Source organism: Canis lupus, chromosome 12 (assembly GCF_011100685.1).
Source record: "Canis lupus familiaris isolate Mischka breed German Shepherd chromosome 12, alternate assembly UU_Cfam_GSD_1.0, whole genome shotgun sequence".
Classification (NCBI taxonomy): Eukaryota; Metazoa; Chordata; class Mammalia; order Carnivora; family Canidae; genus Canis; species Canis lupus.
In genome coordinates this window covers 59,180,703-59,198,259 of record NC_049233.1, presented here as the reverse complement: position 1 = coordinate 59,198,259, position 17,557 = coordinate 59,180,703, and the positions used below count along the sequence as shown (strand labels likewise).

Genomic DNA, 17,557 nt, shown 5'->3' with positions numbered 1-17,557 from the left:
AGTCACACACAGAGAGAGAGAGGCAGAGACATAGGCAGAGGGAGAAGCAGGCTCCAGGCACTGGGAGCCTGATGTGGGATTCGATCCCGGGTCTCCAGGATCGCACCCTGGGCCAAAGGCAGGCGCCAAACCGCTGCGCCACCCAGGGATCCCAGCATTCTACTTTAGAGATGTGCTGTACAATAATCCCCCTTTGTTTGTGGGGGATACACCCAAGACTGCCCCAGTGGATGCCTGAAACCAATGCTAGTACCAAACCCTGTATACCCTGTTTTTTTCTTACATATGCATAGTTATGACAAAGTTTAGTTTATAAATTAGGCACAGTAAGAGATTAACAACAATGACTAATAACAAAATAGAATAATTACAATAAAATATAATAAAAGTTATGTGAATGTGGTCTCTTTCTCTAAATATCTTATTCTAGTGTACTCACCCTTCTTTTGATGTGAGATGATAAAATGCCTAGTGATGAGATGAAGTGAAGTGAATGACACAGGCATTGTGACATAGCATTAGGCCACTATTGACCCCTTGATGATTTATCAGAAGAAGGATCATCCGCTTCCAGATTGTGGTTGACCTCATGTAACTGAAACAGCAGAAAGGGAAACCCTGGATAAGGGGCAAGACTACTATCATCAATTTAAAACAATCCTCTATTAATAATACATTTTTAAGTAGGAGTTTTAGTTGGTTGCCCAACCACCCATTAATTTCAACCCATGCTAGTCAATATTGCCAAGAGATTCATACAATCCCAGTTTCTAATGGTCAGATCCTGATTGCCTACAGTACTAAACTTCTTAAATTAAAAATCGAGTCTTCTTACATATTAGTTCCTAATTTTAACTTTATCATCACTACCTTCCAATAAGCACCTTCTATTGTAGACAAACAGGTTATTCATTATAATGGAGTGCATCTGCAATCTAGTTTCCTTGTCTCTGCTCATGGCACTTTCTGGACAGTTTTCTTTCTCTTCATTAGGAATTCTGTCATCAGACTCTTCCCACTAATATTTCCGAAAACCCTCCAGGGATTACAAAGAGGACAAAGATAGTTCTTAGAGTTCAGTGAAGTGTATTTCCCTCTAGGTCAGGACTGTCCAATAGAAATAAGATGCAAGCCACCTATGTAATTTAAAACTTTCAAGTAGCCACATTAAAAAAATAAACAGGTAAAATTACTTTTAATATATTGACACAAATGTTAAAACTTCAATATGTACTCAATATACTAATTAAGATATTTTACTTTTTTGGCACAAAGTTTCAAAATCTGGTGTATAATTTGCACTTACTGCATGTCTTCATTTGAATCTACCATATTTCAAGGGTAAAGAACCGCATTTGGTTAGTTACCAAATGCGGCTAGGCAGGGCTCATTTGCAGTTTCCTTCTTCCTCAAGTCTCTGGAACTGTGATGATCTGTGATAATCTGTTATGTGAATTACTAGCACTTATTGTTAGTAGCTCTCATTATCAGGTGGCTTCCTCTCATTATTTATCTTTTAATACGTTTGTCTTGCCTCACAAGTTAACCTGTAAATTTTTTTTAAAGTCTAGGACTGATCCAACCTCAAAGTTGGGAATAACTAATAAAACCATGAATTAATTCTTTTGATGTATGGTTCCCCTGCAACTAGTGCCTACCAACTAAGCTTTCACGGGCAGCCCAGGGGGGCTCAGCGGTTTAGCGCCGCCTTCAGTCTAGTGCCTGATCCTGGAGACCCTGGATCGAGTCCCACGTCAGACTCCCTGCATGGAGCCTGCTTCTCCCTCGGACTGTGTCTCTGCCGCCCTCCTCTCTCTGTGTTTCTCATAAATAAATAAAACCTTAAAAAATTAAATAAGGTCAAATCCAGTGAATGAGGCATCCATACATCCTGAGGCAGACAACTTCTCTGACTAGTGCTGGAAGAATATTTTCTTTTCAGGATCTGAAATCTGTTTCTCTCAAAACTGCATTCTTGCGATCACATGAAACAAATCTAAAGTCACAGGACTAGTCTTTATTTGGAGATGTTCCAGTAGCTCTCTCTCTTCCGTGAAAATCCTCCCAAGTTCAATCAGTACTTTTTTTATGCATTACCTTTTGGGGTCCTCTTCATCATCTGCTCCCCTCTGAAATAATGCCAGCCTCTCTGAGTTTGTAATAAAGTGCTCAATCTCAGGGCACCTGGGTGGCTCAGCGGTTGAGCGTCTACCTTTGGCCCAGGGTGTGATCCAGGGTCCTGGGATCAAGTCCCACATGAAGCTTCCCACGTGGAGCCTGCTTCTCCCTCTGACTTAGGTCTCTGCTTCTCTCTCTGTGTCTCTCATGAATAAAGAAGTAAAACCTTAAAAAATATTAATAAAAAAAATAAAGTGCTCTATCTAAAACACCGAACTCCAGTTATGGTTTGGCCAATGAAAAGCATAACTGGATCACCACTGACTGCCTTTCTATGAAACACAGTTCCACTAGGCATCCAGACACATTCCTTATGAGGAAGGGGATGGAAGCGGAGGGAGCCACGACCGTCAGTCAGGTCATGCCATCTTTGCATGCCCGATGTTTCGTCTAGAACTCTTGTATACACGTTCACAAGGGAGTTCTTGAGGTCAGTTATTATTATTTTTTTTTTTTAAATATCGTCTACCTGTCTTTTCAAATGAGCCGGAGAATCTTCAGGTATTTTGTTTTCGGTGGGGACGTCCGACCCAAGCACCTGCTGACAGAGAAAACCTGAAGAGAACTGAGCTGAGAACTGAGAGAGCTCAGGGCAAGCGGACGGGGGACCAGGGAACTAACTGCATCAAGGGTCCAGGAGCCAGGCGCTCCGGCCGGCGACGAAGATCACGGTGACCCGGTCCCTCACGCTCCCTACTTCGCTTCTCTCCTTCACCTTTCACGGGAATCATTAGCCGTCTTCACCTCAGGGAGAAGGTCGGAGAATAAGATGCAGTCAACTCGAGTACCAGCAGGGAGGGTTCTCCGGGCGGTGACTAGAGGCGGCAGCGCGACCCGGTACCCGACGGCCGAGTCCCAGGAGCGCGCGCGCCCGCCGGTTCCTCTCGGCGGCTCTACGGGCGGGGGGGCGGGGCGGCGGCGCGCGCGGGGGGCGGGGCCGAGGGAGCCGACGTGCTGACGTTGGCGCGGCGGCGGGCGGGTGACGTGTAGGCCCGCGCCTGCCCCGCCCCTCGCCGGCCGTGTGGGTCCGGACGGTGGTCGGGGCGCTGCGCTCTGTGGCTGCGGGCGACCCTGGCGGGCTCGGGTGGGGTGCAGAGGAAGGCGTAGCGGGGCGGCTGCCCACTGGCGTCTTCAGCTCTGCCCTCCGCTCGCTCCCCACCCGGCGTGGAAAGGAGAAATGAAAACGAAAGAGAGGGGGGGACGCCAAGGTAGGAGCTGACCGAGTGATGGGAAGCGCGCGAGCCGGGGCCAAGAGGTGAGGAGGTGGATGTGGAGGGGGAGGAGGGGCGGCGCGGCCCGGGGCAGGTGGCGGGCGGCGGGCGGCGGGCGGCTGGGGGCTCCGGGGGTGGCGACGCGGCCACGCGGCCACGCGGCCCGACGGCCCCCTCGGGTTTCGGGGGGCGAGCCACGGGCTGTCACCCCTCTTGGGGCCCGACGTCCTGTGGGTGGTCTCCGGACAGTCTGGTCCCCACCCTTGGGATCTGTAGGTCGGGGTGGCGATCCGAGACATCAGCCTGGGAGTTAGGCCCCGACGTGACCAGATGGGGAGATTGCTCTTCCCCGTGCGTGGGCAATTTGCTTTCATGAGGGTTGCTTTCTTCAGTTACAAAGCCGTGGCAACTTACTTACTCGTTTTCTTCACGTAGATTTTGGGGAAAAGACCTGCTTTGTATTTTTTTTTTTTTTTTAACCCCCACACCGAAAAGTAAATAATCCGGTTAGGGCGTTGATCACGGTGAATTGTGGGTGAGTTTGGTAAACGCTGAGTCTGGAATGTCATTTCGAAGTAAGTAAATGTGTTGCACACGTGAGGGAGGTGTGGTGGGTTACGGGGGGGCAGCTGTGTTAAATAGACTTTTTTTTTTTTTTTTCCTTTTATCATAAGTTACCTTATTTGTTGAATGCAGTGTGTTCGTGTATTTTGCTCACCTCTGGTGGAAAAGAAGCATGATTTCAGTGTTAGCTGAAAGTTTGGTATGAGTGGTGTCACACGTACACTCAAGCTAGGGATCGTATGTTCTTTCCCTAAGTAAGCTTAGATTGAATAGCCGGTATTTCTATCACTAGATTTCTTGTTTCTTGGAGAGAGATACTTTTTTTTTTTTTTTTTTCCCCTCTCTCTCCCATTTTCAAAGTGTTGTGAGAAGAATTCAGCTTTTGATTCTACGCCGGACTTCGCTTCTGTTCGCACATCTTTTAATGATGGCTATAATAATAGTCTCGCATGAGAAAAAATGCTCATTAGAGATGCCAGTTAAGTGTAGGCTAAATAATCTTAATTGAATGAATTAATTTTTCATGGCTTAGCCTTCTTGATCCCTGCTGAACGATTTTTTTTTTTTTTTAAATCATTTCATTCATTCATGTCTTCCTATGTGCAGGGCACTGTGCTAGGCCTAGGAAATCAAGAGAGAGACAGTGTCTGTGCTTGTGGAACTTTCTGTAGTCTCATATCCTCTTTCCAGAGAACCTTGACTGAAGGGTTCCTCTTCCTGTCGTGGATTTCTAGTGAACCAAAGTGTGACTTTTCACGAGGATAAGTTATTGTCAATGTTTATACGTAAGTGGCCTCTAAAGAGGAATAGATTGGGCAGCCCGGGTGGCTCAGCGGTTGAGCGCCTGCCTGCGGCCCAGGGCGTGATCCCAGGATCCCGGGATCAAGTCCCGCGTCGGGCTTCCTGCATGGAGCCTGCTTCTCCCTCCTCCTGTGTCTCTGCCTCTCTCTCTCATTCTCTCTCTCTGTGCCTCTCATGAATAAATAAATGAAAATCTTTAAAAAAAATAATAAAGAGGAGTAGATTATTTTACTTGAACAGCATGACTTGATTTTGCCTTTGATCAAAAAGAAAATATACGGGGCAGCCCGGGTGGCTCAGCGGTTTAGCGCCGCCTTCAGCCCTGGGCCTGATCCTGGAGACCCGGGCCGAGTCCGGCGTCGGGCTCCCTGCTTGAGGCCTGCTTCTGCCTCTGCCTTTGACTTTGCCTCTCTCTCTCTCTGTCTCTAAGTCTCTCATGAATAAATAAATAAAATCTTTGGGAAAAAAAAAAAAAAGAAAGTATACGATGCCAGTGTTTTGCCAGTTAAAAATATTTTTTTTTAAGATTTATTTTTTTGACAGAAGGAGAGAGGGAGTTTGTGTGAGTGGTGGCAGAGGCAGAGGAAGAGAGAGTCTCAAGCCCACCCCCCACCGAGTGGGAAGGCCAGTGCATGTGACTGGATCTCATGACCCTGGGGTCATGACCTGAGCGAAATCAAGAGTTGGCCACTTAACTGACTGAGCCACCCAGGAGCCCTAGGAATAATTATATTTCTTTTTGCAAAGTACCCTTAACTAAAAAATTCACAATCAGAAGTCAGTTTCTACCTGAAAAAGACTATTTTTCCAGTTTTTACATTGGTCTCATTGGATCTCTATGTGTTAATAACTTGTAATTCACAATAATTATATGCACAAAGCATATCATCAGAAATATGTATGGTACTCATTGACAAGTAAACTTTTTGCCTCATAGTACCTCTCTGGGGAGGTAGTTAGCATAAGCTCTTTCAGTGCAAAGTATATCTTGATATAATGTGGCAGTTTTCAACTTTGAGAAGATATCTGTCTGAAGTTGAAATTTTAACAAACACAAACATTTATGGAAAGAAAAAATGCATAATTACCAAAGCGTAAAGAATAAGGTATCTTATGTATTTAGTAATTGTAAGAAGAAGGTAGGCATTGTGTGTCTATCTCATACATAGTTTTTTTTAAAGTAGATACTTATTTATTACATCTTTTTGCCTAGTATAATGCCTTGCTTATAGTAGACAACCCTATATAAATGTTCATTCATTTAGCATACACCATCTCATTTAAGTCCTCCATTTTTGCATGTAGATGAGCAAGTATGTTTGAGAATGTTCGCTGTTTGGTCAGTTTCATTTTTCTGCTGTTTGCTATGATAATCTGCTTTACAAATTGTCTTATTTCTGAAACTCTGTTACTCAGATTTAATGCAATTTAATCCATCTTTGAATATTCTGATTTAATCAGATCATTCAACCTGAAGGGGGTGTAGAAAATCATTTTGAAATCCTGCTTTATTTTATGGATCAGAAAGTTGATATCCAGAGAAGTTAGCTGACTTCTTATCATCAACAAAAATGGGACATCTGAACTCAGTTCTCCTTATTTTTATTTTACTTTCAACTATGTTATCTTGCTTTTCATTGTTATTTGAACAGACTAACTCTTGGGGAGTAAATTAAGATAGAGTCTCATTTTATCTTTCTGATTTGGGAATTTTGGGTTTATCTTCTTTTACTTTTGTGATTCACTCTTCAAAGAGAATTTGTAGGAAGTTCATTATCAAAGGCTTGAACTGAATGAAAAATAAGGGTGGAATTTGGAAGAAGTACATAATTTAAAAAGCTATTAACATGTAATAAATTTACAGGTAGCAGTAAGCATTGTCAGGATATGTTTTAATAAGATCATTGTTGAGAAATACTTATATATATTTTTAAGATTTTATTTATTTATTCATGAGAGACACAGAGAGGCAGGGACACAGGCAGAGGGAGAAGCAGGCTCCATGCAGGGAGCCCCATGTGGGACTCCATCCTTGGCCTCCAGGATCACGCCCTGAGTCAAAGGCAGACGCTAAACCGCTGAGCCACCTAGGCGTCCTGAAATACTTATATTTGAAGGAGAGAAAGTTCATACCTACTTACTTAATAACTAAACCAAAGGTTTTCAGGTGTACTGAGTCAAAATTTCTGGGCATGGTGTCTAGAAACGTCTAGAATGTCTAGAAATGCTAGAAATGCCAGTGATCCCAATGCAATCAATTCATATTGGAGAACTTTTACTCTAACCATATAATTCAAAAGCCTCTTAATTTTTAATTCTGTTCTATTAAAGCAGAACTTCAAAAGAAGGGAGGGATTTAGTCTCAGAATTATGGGTAGTCAGGCAGTTGCTAATGTTTCCCAGCATTTTTATTTTTATTTATTTTTTTAAAGATTTGTTTATTTTAGAGAGTGTGCATGCCTGTGCGTGTGTAGGAAGGAGGGAAAGCGAGAGAGAGAGAGAGAGAATCCCAAGCCCACTCTTCGCTTATCACAGAGCCCAAAGTGGGCGGGCCTCCATCTCACAACTCTGAGATCCTGACCTGAGCCAAAACCAAGAGTCAGATCTTTACTGACTGTGCCACTCAGTTGCCCCAGTTTTCTAGCATTTTTAGAGACTTGCTAGGTCATTTTGAAATTAAGTCAGTGACTAGCAAGTTATTTAATTGTGTGTCGCTAAGACACATTGCATGTGATTTTGATAAAGGAAAACATATTCCATTCCAAGAGAGGAAATTCTTATTAATGAGACAATTTTCCTTTTTTTTCTTTTCCTCTTTTTTTTTTTTTTTTTTCCTATTTTGAATGTTGATCTTGAGCCTACAGTGAGAAGGCTGGCCCCAGACATCTCCAAATCCATGTTTCTTTGCCTCTAATTCTTATGTGTCCAAAGACAAAACCACACAGACACACCTGTTGTTGGAGGGTTCTATTTGTCTTTTTAGAAATATTTCTTTATGTACTTTCTTGAAAGTCAGTAAAATGCCCAACAGGCCACTCAGATGAAACACTATAAAAATGTTAAAATCTGCTCTTAAACATCAGCAGAGATAAGTATACCTTCATCTTGATTTAAAAAACTTAATTCTAAAACACTACATAAATGATTTATAAGAACTTAATATGAAGATGATACTCAGTTTGCAAAAAAAAAAATAATTTCAGTGCATCTTTTCCCAGTGTGCATGCATTTTCTAAATTAGACCTGATTTAGGCAGTACTTTCAACACCAACGGGGCTTGCTAAATGGTCTTTCTGAGCATTCTTTAAGGAGTGAAGGAAACTTTGCAAAATATTAGCACTGTCTGTACTCTGCGAATGGGGAAACAGAAATAACTTAAAGATCACTTTTGAAAAGAATCACAGATTAATTGCTGGCTTTGTGAGACTGTTCAGTGAATTGACTTGAAGCAAGGAAAAATACTAATACCCGTGAATGCTGTCTGGTCAGTCTGAAGTAAGCAAAGTAGAGGCCTTGTCGTTGATTTAAAAAGCGAAAAAGTTGGTGTCCTAAGTTACTGATTTTGTCTATTAGCTTGGGAAGAAATTAGAGCTGTTAGGGAGTTTGTAAAATGATTGATACAGCTCTAGTTTTTCAGAGCTATTCACTTGGTATTTATTGAATATAATAAAAATGTTAGTTAAGAAATACCAGGTGACTGAAAGCTGTTCCTACATTCTTCTGTTATGGATTTCCTTCTGAGCCCACTCCTAGCCTAGGCTTTCTAGCTACTGTCAGCTTTTATCATTGCTTTTTGTTTTCTATTAGCCTGATAGTTAGAAAGTGCTTAAATATTAATTTTAAAATTAAATTTCTGCATGTATAAGTTATTGAGTTCTTTGAGAAGAGTGACATCATGAGTTGAATAAATCACATTAGGTTTTTATTTTTGTATTTGAGAAAATTTACTAGTTTGTAAAATATCTCTTATTCAAGACTAAAATAAATTAATGATTAAATTAACTTATGTGGGAAAATATTTTTGAGGTCTTGAAGATGATGTAAAAAAATTTATTTTATATATATATGTTTTTGTGTGCACACATATGTGTGTGTATTCAGATCTGTAAATACTGGCCCTTTTTTATGGCCACTTTGGCCATCCTTCCTGTCAGTCCATCCATCTGGCCATTACACAGGTACTTACTGAGGACCTGCTATGCCCCAAACAGTATTTTAGATAATGTGGATACTTTAATGAACAAAGCAAAATTCTCACCTTCATGGGGCTCATATTCTGTTTGATGAAGCTGATGAAAACACAGGAAACGTGTGTCATGTGATAAATGCCATGAAGTAAAGTGATTGGATGGAAGAGAAGGACCAAGAAAGGGGGTGCCATTTTAGATAGGGTGATCAGAGAAGGCTTCTCTGGTAAAGAGACATTTGAGCAGAGACCTGAGGAAATGAAAGAGCTACCTATGTGGCATGTGGGAGAAAAGTGTTCGTGCAGAGATCTGTATCCACATCAGTGGAAAGAAGGCCAATATGGATGTCCCAATATAACAGGAGGAGAGTTACAGGAGATCACATCAAAATGTAAGAGAAAGTTAAGTTCTTTTAAGTCTTTTGAAGTTTACTCAGAGATATGGGAAACCGTTGAAGGATTTTGAGCAGAGAAGGAGCCACAAATGTTACCTCTTTGGGGAAAGAATCATTCTTGTTTATGTGTGGAAACTAGATTGTTAGAAAGTAAGGATGAAAATTGGGAGACTAGATAGGGGATTGTAATAATCACCAGGGAAGAAAGGGTGATAGTGAGAAGAGGTCAGATTCTGAAAATATTTTGAAGGTAGAGTTGGGAGAGTTTGCTGATGAGTAAAGCATAACTCCCAAGTTTTTTTGGCCTGAGCCAACAGGCAGAATGGAGTTGTGATCACTTAAGTGAGGTAGACCATCGGGAGGAGATTTGCAGTGGGAGAGCAATTTTGATATTTCTAAGCTTGAGTTGACCTATTAGACATACAAGTGGAGATGTGGAAGAGCTAATGTGTATACAAATCTGGAGTATAGGAGTGATGTACAGGATGTGTAAGTTAAGAATTAGGAATTAGCATATAAATAATACATAAAGACTTGAGACTGAATGAGATCACCTAAGGAACAAGTGTAGCTGGAGAGCAGGTCTTGATCTCTGTTCTTGGGACACAGCAATGCTTAAAGGATAGGAGGATAAGGAGGAACCAATGGGAGAAAAAAGTGCCAGTATTGTTGGATAAAAAAAAAAAAAAACAAGAGATATTGGTGTTCTAGATGCAAAGTGAGGCAACTGTCTCTACAAGGGCTAGGTCAAAAACCGGAATTAAACAAGAACTGAGAATTAACATTGAATTTGGCAATGTGGGGATTATTTGTGATACTAATAGCTCTTGTGGTGAAACAGTGGAGCTAAAAGTCTGATTGGAATGGAATTTCTTTGTAGATAAGCTGAAAAGTAGGGTGTTAATTAAGAGGTCTATGGAGTCAGTGGAGGTTTTTAAGTATGGGAGCTCCTATACTGTATTTTTAGGCTTTGGAGATGATCAGTAGAAAAGAAAATATTAGTAATAAGGAGAGAGGGAACAATTTCACTTCAGCAATTTTTTAAATATTTTATTTATATATTCATGAGAGACATAGAGAGAGGCAGAGACACACAGGCAGAGGGAGAAGCAGGGACTCCAGGATCATACCCTGAGCCAAAGGCAGATGCTCCACCGCTGAGCCACCCAGGCGTCCCTCACTTGAGCAGTTTTATCACATATACCTATTGAGTACATTTTTCTTGAACGAATTAATGAATGAATAAAAAGTTTTCACCAAATGCTGTATATTTTTTATTGGTGCTGAATAAAAAGTGGGATAAAGAACACTTTGGTTCTTTTTCAGATATTTTGAAAACTGATTAGGTTAAAGTCTTCCTTGGTTAGATTACCATCTTGAAGTTTACTTTTTGACCCTGGGGACCTGGTGTTTTTCAAGTCTTTACAAATAGTCTCTTAAGGTGTGCTGCTATGATGGGCTTATCTAATCTTTTACTTTGTATTCATTTTTTTTCCCTTTAACCTTTTAAAAAGACTGGTACCTATTTCAAAAATTTGGTCACCTATTATTATCTATTCCCTTTAATGGCATTGATGCATAATATGTGTGGGAACATTAAACAAGTACCCAGATGCTCAGTGTTCAAATGTTCAGTCTCATTAACCTTAGAATTTACAGATAAGGGCAGCCAGGGTGGCGCAGCGGTTTAGCGCCGCCTTCAGCCCAGGGTGCGATCCTGGATATCCCGGATCGAGCCCCAAACCCCGGATGAGTCCCACGTCGGGCTCCCTGAATAGAGCCTGCTTCTCCCTCTGCCTTGTGTCTCTGCCTCTCTCTCTCTGTGTCTTTCATGAATAAATAAAATATTTAAAAAAAAAAGAATTTACAGATAGTATTTTCAGAACATACGATTTGACATTCAGTTTGATGCTTTAAAACTATTATCTCTCTTCTTAGCCTTCCGTATTTATTGAAACTTAATTAAAACTTTTAATTATGGAATATTTCAAGAATATGGGAAATTTCAGAAAATAAATTAACAAATGCTAATATACTTGTTATGCAGATTTAACAAGTTTAAATTTTTGCCTTATATGCTTCAGATCTTTCTCTTTTAAAAAATACTGCAATTTACAGGATATAACCAAGACATAATGAGGGGGTTGATGTGAAGAAATGGAACTGATTAACTTGGTGAAGAGAAAACTTAAAGTATGATGACTGGTGTGTTCACCTATTTTGAAGTCACTAATATGGAAAAGAGTGCTTAAATTTGATAACTTAAGTACAGATAGTTTTTTTAAAAAGTACATTTATGATCAGAAAGCAACATCTAGTAATTAATTTATTGTCTATATTTAGATGGGAATTTTTATAAAACATTGGAAGACATAGTTCAACCTACACAGATGTCACTTTTATTAAAAAAGCCAACAGATATTATGATTTTCCTAATATCTTCACTAAAAATTCTTAACCGGGAATTTTTAGAGAAATGACCACATTAGTATTTAAAAATTTAAGGTTACATGCTATAATTTTTAAAACATTAGAGAAAATGAATTTTAAAAATATGTTTGTAATGCTTTTTGAAGCATGGTGTTTCTTTCAGCAATTAGGTTTTAAAAAGGTAGGGGATATCATTGTCAAAACCTGTTTTTCCTCTCAATTTTAAAAAATATAATTTATTGCTAAAAAAAAATGGCCTAGAAATTAGAATATTGGGAAGAATGAGAACTAATAGTCCTGACTCTTTCAAACAGTTTTTCTCAGTTTAGGAAGCTCTGAGTAGCTTAGAATGAAGTCTTATAAGGAAGTGATGGCTCAACTCAGAACAAAGCACAGAGAAAACATTCTCATGGACTTTGTCAGGGCATATTTCTAATGCATTTTTGCTGTGATATCACAGCAAAGCAAAAGAGTGCTCTGGTTTTTTATCAGTAGTAAAGTTTTTATTCATAAATATTGAAATAAACAATTCAGACCTGAGTGTTAAATAATGGTCACTGGGATATGTTTTTTTCAGGAAGATTAAATAAAGCGTATATATTAAATGCAGTGTAGTAAAATCATAAAATTTTTACTCTTTGTGTATTTGTACATAGAAAGGCATTCATAATGCCTAGTGAGTTAGTAACTGACTTTTCTGTTTTTATATTTTTTTGTTTATCATATAAATTAATTTGAGTCCTGAAATTAGTGTTTTTCTCTACTTGAGAAAGAGGGGTAGTGAGTGTGTGCTAACGTCTTTTATATGTCAGTGTTAGGGCTATTTAAGAATTTCCTTTACTGTGCACAAAACAATAAGTTAAGATCATACCCTTTGATTAATATTTTTTGGATTCAGAGTGGATAATCCTAGTTGTTTGGGTGTAAAAGCTTGAGTTGGATTTCCAAAAAAAAACTCATATTGGAAAATGTAATAGTGCTCCATACAGCTGTAACACACAGGAGCAAGTGTAAGGTCAGAAAAACCCTTTTCTCTAAACAGCTAAGGCTAGAGAATCACTAGAGTTTTGATTTGGTGAATTTAGGTTTTATTAAGGGACAGACAGAAATTCTTTGCATTTGTCTTCTAGAAGCCCATAGTTTGGGGTGGAATGAGAATTCTGCTTTTCTCAGGTAATCTGACCCAGGACCTTTTCACCTGGACCGGTGTCAAGAGAGTTAAGCACTCCTAGTGTGTCGTGTATCTGTTGTATGTGTTTTCTGGAGTAATATGTGAACTTGTCTAGTCTTTGTGAAATGCTTTCTGACTATATTCTTCTTGTTCATGACTGCTGCTGATACGTTTTTCTGGATACTTGTTTTTTTCAAGGGCATTTAAAGAAAAGCTTTTCTTTATCCTTAAAAAGTAAAATTAATATAATTATAGGGGTCTCTTATAATATAAAGACTTTGGTTTATAGTTATGAGCCTAACTAGGTCCATTCTTCCTAGAGTGGGAAACCTGGGTTCATATAAGTAAGTAATTAGTTGGGGGAGGTAAATTAGAGAGTATGAACCTTATATAAATATCATTTTTAATAAACCATTATATATATGTTGACTTATATAAAAAGTGTATATATATTTTTTATATTTCCTTTACTTTCACTGTTCTCCATGATTTCTAATTTGATTGGAAACTGTTGAAGAGCAGTTGCTTCTTGCTTCAGAATGAGTTAGGATAGGGGCACCTGGGTTGCTCAATCAGTTAAGCATCTGTCTTCAGCTCAAGTCATGTTCTCAGGGTCCTGGAATCAAACTCTGTGTTGGACTCCCTGCTAAGCACTTCCTCTCTTCCTCACTTGTGTTGCACCCTCTCTCTCACTCTCAAATAAGTAAATAAAATCTTAAAAAAAAAAAAAAAGAAAGAAAGAAAAAGAGGGATACCTGGGTGCATCAGTGATTGTCTGCCTTCGCCTTGGCTTTTATTTAATGGCCATGATGTATGTGTTTGTGTGTGTGTACAAAAATACATATAAATACATATATTCACACAAAAATATATACTTAAAAGATTTTATTTATTTTGAGAGAGTGAGAGAGTGCACTCATGTTGGGGGAGGGGCAGAGGGAGAGAGAGAATCTCAAGTAGACTCCATGTTAAGCAAGGAGCCTGACAGGGGGGCTTGATCTCACAACTGTGAAGTCATGACCTGAGCCAAAATTAAGAGTCTGACACTCAACCTACCTGCCACCCAGATGCCCTGTATATCTTTTTTTTTTTTTTAAATGGGAGCATAGTTTTAAACACTGGAGTCATGCAATGTAGCAGGATGCTCACAGTTTGAGATGCATATGGTGATTCAGACATGAAGGGAGCATCATTTTTTCTTTGCTTATTCCTCATTCACTCTGGAACAAACATACAGTATATGAAATAGTGCCAAAATTTCCAGTGTTGCTGTTTTTGTTTGTCTATATCTTTTATTTGGCCTGTTTTATTTGGTTGACTCAAATAAGTGAATGTGTCTATGATCTGACTCTACCTTATTAACTAATTGATGGCAATGATGTACAAATTAGAAATTACTGCGAAAAATTACCCCTTTTTGAAATGGCATAATATAGGACTATATTGTAATATGTCTATGAAGGCTGATATTTTCTAAATTCTGATCTTGACTGTGTTAACTCACTTTTTAGAAGTAAAATGTAAATATTCCAGTTTCTTTTTCAAGATCTGATTTTTGCGCATATAATTCTAAATATTGAAATTTTAAATTCTAATTTTTACTCTATTCACAGCCTCCTCCCATCATTTGAGTGTTTTTATCATCCCTTTCCTACATTATATCACTTTGACCTTTGACAACCCACCCCTCCTTTCCCCTACCCTGGTAATTTTCTAGTATCCATGATTGCCAACAGCTAATAGCTGGCTTTATCTTCATTAGGAAATAGAGTTTGGCTGTTTTGGAGGTTTTGTTATTTGTTTATAATGGAAACTACAGTAACTATATTTTCCTAAAGTTACTGTCAAACAGGCCCTTTTTAGAATTTAGAAACAGATTTGAAATATGAAGGATCTTAAGACTTACTATGTGATATTTTGGAATAATTTGTACTAGAATTTTAGCCCACTGATTGTTGGTTAATAACATTTCGCAAAGGGAAATCTATTTTGAAATCTATTTTCTAAAAAATCATATTTTTTTCTTCCCTATTTGAATGTTTAAAAGGGCAATTAACTTCTTCAAGACCTTTCTTTTTTATCTGTACATATGTCTAATCAACATTCTGAAGATTCATTCAGATAATCACAGGTAGTTCTTCTGGCCAATAAAAATAGTCTTTTGGGTTTTAGTCATTTATAAATTATATGCTAAGGTGTTAATACTTATTATTTTAGGATTTTTTCATTTATTCATTTGCCATTTAGTGTAGGTCATATTCAATATGGAATAAAAATTACCGAGGTAACAACCTCTACATAAGACAGTTTATCTTTTTTTTTTTTTTAAGATTTTAATTATTTATTCATATTCGATCCCAGGACCCCGGGATCACAACCTGAGCTGAAGAAATATTCAACTACTGAGCCACCTAGGCACTCCAGGACAGTTTATCTTAATGTGTATTCACTGTCATCTTATAAAACTAAACTTTAACCATGAACGTTACGATGTGTCTTTAAGACCTCCAACTTGAATGTTTTTTCCTTTTGTTTGGATTTAAAATCCAGAATTTAATTATTCTCATCATTTAGACTCCATTGTCCTCCTACTGTCCCTATGTTATAAAACCTTAACCCTGGATCATAACAATCTTTTTTCCTTTGCCAGATTGTTGCTACTCCAAATTTGTGTTTTCCAGTATAAACTGAATATTCATTGCTACTTGAAAAATTGTGTAATAATTTGTTAATTAATTTCCCATCTTACTGTTGGTAAGGTCAAACTTTTGCCTCTGTCTTCAAAACTTTTTTCTCGTCTTTTGAATACTTCCAGCAGACCTCAAACAAAGTAAGTGTCTTTTTTAGTGGAATTCCCTTTCACTACCTTTTTCTCTCCCCATTCACTTTCTGCTTCACAATGTTAGAAACATATCTGCACTTTGACATATCCATCCCTCCCTGCTCTTCCTTCTAGCATGTCTTAAATCTCTACTTCATGCTTTTATTCTCATTCTTGCTGGTATTCCCAGGGACTCTATTCCCTTAGTCATAGCCTTCTGATTATTCAGCATTACCCTCTCTACTGGCTCTTTCCTGGTTATGGAATTGTGCTCAACTCTCTCCTATATTTCAAAAACTCTTGACCCAATGTATTTTCCTATTTCTTGTCCTTTCTTCTATTCTTCTTGGCCAGGTTTCTTGAAAAATTAGCTTGTATCCATTTTATTTCCTCATTGTTTCCCCTTCATTTATCCTTTAAACCAATGAAATTTGCCTTCTCCCCCTGTGTTTTTGAAACTATGTGTGCTAAAGTCATCTAAGACCTGAGAATGACCAAGTACTGTGGGCTCTGTAACAGCATTTGAAATATTCTGTTCTCTTATAGTAACACTTTCTTCATAAGTCTTTGCTGATCTCTTTGTTAGGACTCTGTTCTTGGTCCTCTACTGTCTGATCTTAAGAGGTTTTTAGAGGTTCATGTGGATATGTTTCATGGCATTCATGTGGCTTATGAAATGAAGTACAAAATATTATATATGTGTATGTCTCTTAGGGAGAGTTTTGTTTATTTATTTTTTTAAGATTTATTTATTCACGAGAGACTTAGAAAAAGAGAGGCAGAGACACAGGCAGAGGGAGAAGCAGGTTCCCTGCAGGGAGCCTGACACGGGACTCCATCCCAGGACCCCGGGATTCACCTGAGCCAGAGGCAGATGCTCAACCACTGGACCACCCGGTGCCCCTGACTTTATATATTTTAGATACCATTAAGTGTTAGTAATCTTTTTACCTGGTACAAACAAAGTACAGTGAGTCTGGAAGAACAGAGTTCTGTAAGTCTTACTAATGCCTAATGTCTAACATAGTTCTTGGCAAATAGGACAAACTCAAATATTTGTGAATAAATGATATACAGATTATACAGATGATCATGAGCAAATGAGCTATTACATTTTTAGTGTTAACATTTGACCTGAGGAAGAAAACAGGTAAAACAAAAACAAAACAAAAAAAAATCAAGTAGTATGTGTTAGTTTATATTCTTGACAAGTATAATTAATATTGATCATTTTGATGAGACTGCAAGGAGTTTTAGTTTCCTATTAGTATATTATGTAGCAACAGTATGGCCTCATTACCAGGCCCTGCTGTTTGATCTATTCTTAGAGATTGGGTATATTATCTTGTTTGTTAGGATTTGTTAGGTTTGTGAATTAGGCTTCATCCATTTTTATTCTTTCGCCCTGCTCTTTTTAGAGAAGGACAGGGGATTCAGTTGAATATGTAAAAATAAGAGAAGTAGTGGTCATAAATCCCCTTTTTATTCATAAAGCATGCCTGAGGCAGAATATTCTATGTATCATATGTCTCTTATTATGATGTATTTTGAAAGCACTAACTTAGGTGGTAAAAGGCAGGTTCTGAGGCAGAATATATTCAGTTTACTGTGAAGACCTTTAAAGGCTTCTGGGAAATGTCAATCATTATAAATAGAATGCCTATCTTTACAGTCTCTTAATCTAGATTACGATTTTTTTTTTAATTTATTTATGATAGTCACACAGAGAGAGAGAGAGAGAGAGAGGCAGAGACACAGGCAGAGGGAGAAGCAGGCTTCATGCACCGGGAGCCCGACGTG

General features: G+C 38.6%; 2 protein-coding genes and 1 non-coding gene across 9 annotated transcripts in view; 1 reads left to right on the top strand and 2 right to left on the bottom strand.

The window, feature by feature from the left end:
• GRIK2 (glutamate ionotropic receptor kainate type subunit 2) overlaps positions 1 to 3,082 on the bottom strand; it is a 1,061,838-nt gene extending 1,058,756 nt beyond the window's left edge. For both annotated transcript variants that reach the window (XR_005368068.1, XM_038554811.1), the window contains exons 1-2: positions 2,648 to 3,082; positions 440 to 595 (exon numbers count right to left, since the gene is read on the bottom strand). The gene's annotated coding sequence lies outside the window, so the exon portion shown is untranslated. The remainder of the gene's footprint in view (positions 1 to 439; positions 596 to 2,647) is intronic.
• Positions 3,083 to 3,159: 77 nt separating this feature from the next.
• The window catches only part of ASCC3 (activating signal cointegrator 1 complex subunit 3), a 336,407-nt gene continuing 322,009 nt past the window's right edge, over positions 3,160 to 17,557 (top strand). For 4 of the 6 annotated variants that reach the window (XM_038554806.1, XM_038554808.1, XM_038554804.1 and 1 more), the window contains exon 1: positions 3,160 to 3,433. The gene's annotated coding sequence lies outside the window, so the exon portion shown is untranslated. Of the gene's footprint in view, positions 3,434 to 3,558; positions 3,965 to 17,557 lie in introns of those variants that run through there. The other 2 variants (XM_038554805.1, XM_038554807.1) reach the window with 2 other exon arrangements.
• Positions 7,589 to 7,719, bottom strand: LOC119874353. Its single transcript, XR_005368220.1, has one exon. It is a non-coding gene; the product is annotated as a small nucleolar RNA SNORA38 (small nucleolar RNA).